Consider the following 6617-nt stretch of genomic DNA (forward strand, 5'->3'; position numbering starts at 1 on the left):
ATTTACTTCAGTCTGAGATAAAGGCATAGAACATGTGAAACCTAAAAGCAATGAAAGGAAATAACATAATGCAGTATCCTATTGATCTGTGGGATTTGCTGCTGCTGCTTAAAATGATGGCGCCACAAGTAATATTTGTAGTTGTACTAACTAGAATTAAAATAATTAGGGGATGGAAACAACCCAAAACACGAACTCCTCAGGCTTAAAGCTTTCTGCTACTCATTTGTTGGCTGGTGGGGCCCAAGGGGTTCTGCTATCCCTGCATATTACTGCAGTGCCCAGTTACACGGGATATGAATGTTTTTGTGTCTTGCTGTGGAGTCACTGGTAACATCTCCCCAGGCAGGCTGAGTGCCAGGCCCTCGGCTGATAGAAATCGATGTGGTGCTGAGTTTGCAGACAGCCTGTCCCTGTCATGGGCTCAGCCAGCTCCCTCCCAACGCAGTGCCTTTAGGGAGCTCACACATGGAATAAAATCAGAATATGTCCAAGTTACAGGGTAAGAAACAAAGGAAAACCCTCCTTCTGCTAGGGGGACAAAGAGCCTGGCATCCCAAAGCAAAGAAGCAAGGCACAGAGACCTGCATAGCACAAGGTAGCAGCGAAGGTGTGATGCAGCTGTAGGTAATTGGCAGCACCGTGGCAACAAGTAAACGATTAATTTTAATTATGCTGTGTCACAGAGCTGTAGTTGAAAGCTGAGCAAGTGACAGGTGATAGCATGGAGACAACTCAACTTTTCCCTAAGAACCATTGCTGTGTTTACTGTCACAGATTAGTGTGGGTGGACGGCAGTACAAAAGCTTTTATTTATTTCATCCTTTTCCAGAGTAAACACAGTGTCAGGTCCTTCAGGAGCTGGAGGGTAGGCTCCTGGCTTCACCACACCTGCAGAGCTTCCAAGGTACCCACATCCAAGCTGGGTGCAGAGATGCCTTGGTGCATGCTTGTGCTTGGGTCATATCTGTTCTTGAAGGCATTCATGCCAAGCAGTAACTGCTTAGATGATTTCTTTCCAGTATGTAGCAGTCTCCATTACACTTCAAGCCAAATATACTTTCTGCTATTAGAAAGAGAAAAAAAAAATTAAAAATAAAATGCAGTGACTGCAGGAACCAGAGGATTTTTTTTCATGGGAAGATTTGACTGCTCTTGACTTGCATTAAAGCTGATCAGTGAGGGCTCAGGTTGCATCATCCTTCATAAGAGAAAACCAGCTCACAGGAATAGCTTCTTCAGTGATGTGCTACTTCAACAGGCAGGTCTTAGAGACCACACAGGGATTTCAACACCTGCAAAACCTAACCTCCAAGTTACCCCTGTCAGCCCTCTCTGAAGTGATGCATAACATTTATTCAGGAGAACATGGCAGTCCACAAAACCCTGATGCCTTTCATCCTGCCCCCCACCTCCACCCCAACCTCAATATCCTCCTGTATCCTTGGATCCTACCAGTCACTAATCAGTCTGTGGGTCTTCTCTTCACAGTAACAACTTGCAGGGGAACCAGATGGGAGCTGAGACTTGTGCCATGGACTTTCATACAGGCAGAGAAACAGGGGCTTCAGCTAATTACCCATAGAACTCGCTATAGGAAAAAAAAGCCTCAGAATTTGTCTTCTGGGTTTTCAGCTGCATATCAAGTAGCAGGCACTCGGAAGGCTCTGGGGTTTTTTCCATCAGCCCAATGATGATGGAAAGGTTCCTGTGAGAGCTGGGTAAGACTATTTTCCTTGCAATTCCTAATATCCCACTATGTTGCTGTAACACCTTATTTTCCATGTTTATTTGCTTTTTCTAAAGAGACCCCCGAAGGCAGGTGAACAAAATCCTTTACCCATTTTGACTCCCTTTCCTTCTCGTGTGATGCTTCAGCACAGCTTTGAGTGAGGCTTTGGTATCAGCCCACAGGGATTTTGCAGGCTCTGTTAGCGCAGTGTCTGAGTCATACTCTAAAAATAGCCAGGAAAATGTCAGCCCAGCCAAAGTCATTGGCTGATTATCAATGAAGTTTCGTGATTCTGGCTACCTCCAGATATACTCCTGATCTGAACTATGTATCTGAGCTTTTTAAAAATAAATAAATATGTAATAAATTATGAGTAGGGAGTTTAAAGAAAAAAAAGCCCCAAAACATGTTAGAGGTAGTGCAGAAACAGCTTTCCTTATCCTCCCCAGGAAGGTGTGTGATTAGGAAAGGGCTAGAGGGACCGTCTGGCTGGAAATGCACCATGTTTCTTCTAGCAAGAAGAATGAGAAAGAAATTAAAAACTGGACAGGAATGAAGATGAAGCAAATCTTTGGTCCTTGAGGGCAATGTGGTATTGTGACTGTGGTCTCTGTGCAAGTAGAAGATGGTCTGAGGATAACCAGAAGCCAAGCTCTGGGACAAAGTGGAGGATCAGCCACGATGCCTGGCCCATATGTGGGAACTTACCAGGCAGAGGTGGGTGGAAAGCATCTTGCGAAGAGGAGCTATGCTTGGCCAAGGGGGCAGGTCTGCTTTACCAAGACTGATGCAGTTAAATGTTACTCCAGCACCTGTGTGCAGTGTCATCCAGTGCCTGTGGATGAGCTGCCAGTCTCTGAGCTGTGGTTAGGCATGGGGCCTTGGCCAGAGGTACAGGAGAGAACACTCCAGTTTCAGAAACATCTGTCTCCTGCAAGAGTTGAGGGTGTACCTGAAAGAGCACCTGGCAACAGTCCCATCAAGAGCCTCGGGAAATAAGATGGAACTAGTTCTCTAAAAGCTGATGTGGTGCCAAGTGCAGGGACCTTAATGCTGCAGCAGTGCCTTGTAATGGCCACACGTCCCTTGGGCCAGACACGCCAAATGGCTTGTAATGTGGTGCTGGCAGGCTCTGGGAAAAGAAGCTGAAATACCTCATCTGGAGAAACAAGGGAATGAATTGACAGTGAGCAAATTGGGCACTGGTGGCTGACAGCTGCTGCCAGATAGTGAATGCCCTGCTGGCAGAGTTACCTGTGCCTGTTACTTAATTCTGGACAAATCTTTGCTCCTTGTTGCTGATTTCTTACATGGGACTCAGCCAAAGGCTGCTGCCCACATGGGCAAAGGGAGAAAAAAGGGATGCTCAGATATGACCGAGCTGTTGGAAATGGCAAGGACAAGGGTAGTGGTGCCAACACCCTCTCCAGTATCCGGTCTGCTTTGTGTGCCTGGGAGGGAGTGTTGTTTTGCTGCATCTTTGGCAGTCTCTTCACACCCCCTTGTGAGCTCATCACCGGTGAAGTGCCCAGGATAGTTATAGTGGGAGTCAGGACCAAAACAACATAAGTATGAATGAGCACATTGCTCCTGCACATGGTCCTTAAGTCATCTATTCAAGTAAATGAGCTTTTCTACCATTTTTTTTCTGGCAGGGAGTAGGTTAAGTTACTTAAAAAGATGTCTTGCTAGGGTGAGTAGCTAAACAGAATTGTCCTTAATGGCAAGGAAGGGAGAGCAAAAGCTTTTAACCTGATATTTCTGATGTGCTTTCCTTCAAAAGAGGAAGGAAATGTGATTCCCTGCCAGACCTCATCATGCTTGATACAGCACAGTGGGATGCTTTCTGCAGGTACATGCTGCAAATAGCTTTTCCACCCTGGGAGTCCTCACCTTCTCCCTGCACATCACAGCTCTGGTGGGCCCATGAAGGTGAAATCATATTAAAGAAACAGTGCTGAACTGGGGTTACCTTGTGAGAGGCACTCCTTCCCCCATGGCATGGATGTGCCTCTGCATCCAGCCAAGCAGGTGCTGGTGGTGGAGCTGCTATCCCTGGCACCACTCCCTGTGCTCACCCTTTAAAGACTGACCCGTGGCATTGCCTGTCTGAGTCAGTGGGTGGGAGAGTTGGGGAGCACCCATCGAGGAGGGGGGTCACATTTGACACCCCATAGTGCTGCAGGGTGTCCCGACTGATGGCTGATGTCTCTGCAGGAACATCCTCTGCCCCCACCAGGGGACCTTCTTGTTCTTCCTGAGCTCACTGCCTCAGTCCTTTGAAATTTAAGGTCACTGACCCATGGAAGAGTTACCTTTTTGTCAGCTTACTGAGCTCATGGATGAGCAAGCACTGCCTCCAAGGCTGATACTCAGCTGCTGGGCATGTGAAACAGTCAGGATGTGCAACGTGCTCTCCTGGGTCCCTCCTTTGCCAGATAAATGTTACCATTTCTTGCAGAGGAAGATTAACTCCTCTCCAAAAAGAACCTCCACATGCTGCACCGTGAAAAGCTTAATGTGCCTCAGTGAGGAAGCAAGGCTTGATTGACCCTGTTTTGGGATTTTAAATCTGTATCCCTTGTTTACAGTCCAGAGAAAAGTATATTTTCATAAGTAGAGTGGCCCCACTTTTCCAGCTCCTACACTGGCCTAGCTGCTCTTGGTGATTCAAGAGAGGTGAGAGAGAGCTTTGGGCTTCACAAAGAGGATGCAGGAGTGGGTGTGGGTAGGTTGCTTGGCGCACTCTGAAATCCAGATCCACTGGAGCAAGGGCAAGGCTGTGGATCTGGATTGAGTAGCACAGGAAAGAGCATGGAAGTGACTTGACTGTTGTTTGAACTAATGTAATTATTAAAAAGGAGTTTAAACATTCAAAGGGATGAAATGTTTAAATCTTTCACTAATGCTGCATAGCACTGAAATGTATGCTATGAAAAAGACAATATTTCTACCAAGTGATTTGTAAATAAGTATTTTTTCATGATCTCTGAGCTTTAGTAGATGCATCTGTATAAGCTGAATAAATGCAAATTAGCAATAACGTTTCCCTGATTTGGCAGTCCTTCCAGCTTCACTGAGGACAACAGGGGTGCAGCAGATAATGGGGTATTGTTTATACGTGCTAGGAGAGGCCTCTTCCTTCTCAATAATAACAGAATAATTTCCCATGCCATCCTGGTGTCATAATGTGCTCTTGCCATCCATCAGTGTTACCCTGCACTGTAACTTCATCTGTCATCTCTCATGAATAAGTTTGAAAGATGCAACTGGTTAAACAGGCAGTGCAGCTTTATCAAATAAATATTTTGTGCCCACAAATAATAAAGCAAAGTGAGGCATGAATGGATAACTCATCCATCATACGCCTCCCTGTTCTGGCTGTTACCAGACCACCTTCCATCTGGACACAGGAGTGAACATCAGGAAACAAATATGTGGGATCCCCTGGCTACCGAGGCCATCAGCAGAAAGGAAGATAGACCATGCTGGCATGTGTGGACACAAAATACAAAGCTAGATATAGACCATGATAGTGCAGAGACACACTTGAAATGCATCAGCATAAAGCTGTTGATGTGCGGATTTGCAGCAGGTGAAAACCACTGTCTTCCCAGTGGTGTCACCCTCGCCTGGGTCTACTGACCTAAGTGATGATTGGTAATCAATGGACAATCTCCAAACCTCCGAATTATCCAACGTCCCATAGTCATGAACTAAGATGCAGCTGCTAAAGCATCATTTCAAAATACTTATAATAGCAATAATTTTCAATTTTGTCCTTCTTCAAAGCACAGCTCTACATACGAAAGTTAGAGTAGGTTATGGGAGGTGTGGATTTATATTGCAATACTTGTATCTGAAGGATTCCTTGGAATATTATCTTGTTCTGGGAGGAAAAAAAGTAGTTGCTTGACCCAGATCAATACAATTCACTTTCAGATTTAAGCTTGATGAAAGCAAATTTGTTCTTAAATGTGTCTGAGAAGTTATTTTGGAATGATTACACGGGTTATTCATTACACTGGAGTTTTGTTCCTTGAACAGATCACCCAGATTCCACTGATTTAGTTTTCCTCCCTACCTTTTTTCTTCTCTTCCTTCTCCAATTACTTTGATACTCAGCTACTAAAGAGCACAGAGGAAATGCTGAGAGACTGACCTACAGCTGGCAGGCAGCCCATGAAAACTTTACCAGGTCAGAACACTGTTTCTTTAGCACTGTTTTTTCCTGCTTTCTGAAACTAGTACTGGCACTTTATTATCAAGAATATCTGAGGGTAAATGTCTCTCTACAAATCATCTAGGTTTGGTTTCTTTTATTTGGTTGGTTGTTTGGTTGTGGTTTTTTAACAGGAAATGTGGTGAAAGCAGGTGTGTAACTTCTGCACATTATCCAACTGTGACTGTACCTCCTGTTTCTTGTATATGTTAAATGTCACAGACTGACTATATTACCCTCTCAATGTTCTGGTAACAGTCTGCACACAAGTGCTCTCTTGAGGTCCTTCTGCATTAAGGAAGGCATATTTTTGCATCTTTTGCCCCAAGTGAGAGACAACTCCAAGCTTAAACAGAATTTACTTTGTTGTTTGTCATTTATTATGGAAAATTACCAGTGAGGGTGGCTCTCATTCATGGATCCCTTCAGAGGTGTTCTTACTTCAGGCTGTGTTTGATGTCTGAAGGTGTCAGCAGTTTCCTTTACATTTTGGGGTACGCTGAAGACTCTCACAGATTTTAAGGCTGTTAGATACTTTTGCAGGTACAGTCAGAGGGTTGGGGTCTAAAGCAAGAGGCAAAATCATTTTCAACAGATTAGTGTTCCAGCTAACTGCTGAAACTTGCAGGGTTGGCTCCAAAAGGGATTTTTTTACTACATGAT

The sequence above is a fragment of the Empidonax traillii genome, unplaced genomic scaffold, assembly GCF_003031625.1.
Source record: "Empidonax traillii isolate 1590-97213 ecotype Southwest subspecies unplaced genomic scaffold, ASM303162v1 scaffold170:size2694500, whole genome shotgun sequence".
Taxonomy (NCBI): Eukaryota; Metazoa; Chordata; class Aves; order Passeriformes; family Tyrannidae; genus Empidonax; species Empidonax traillii.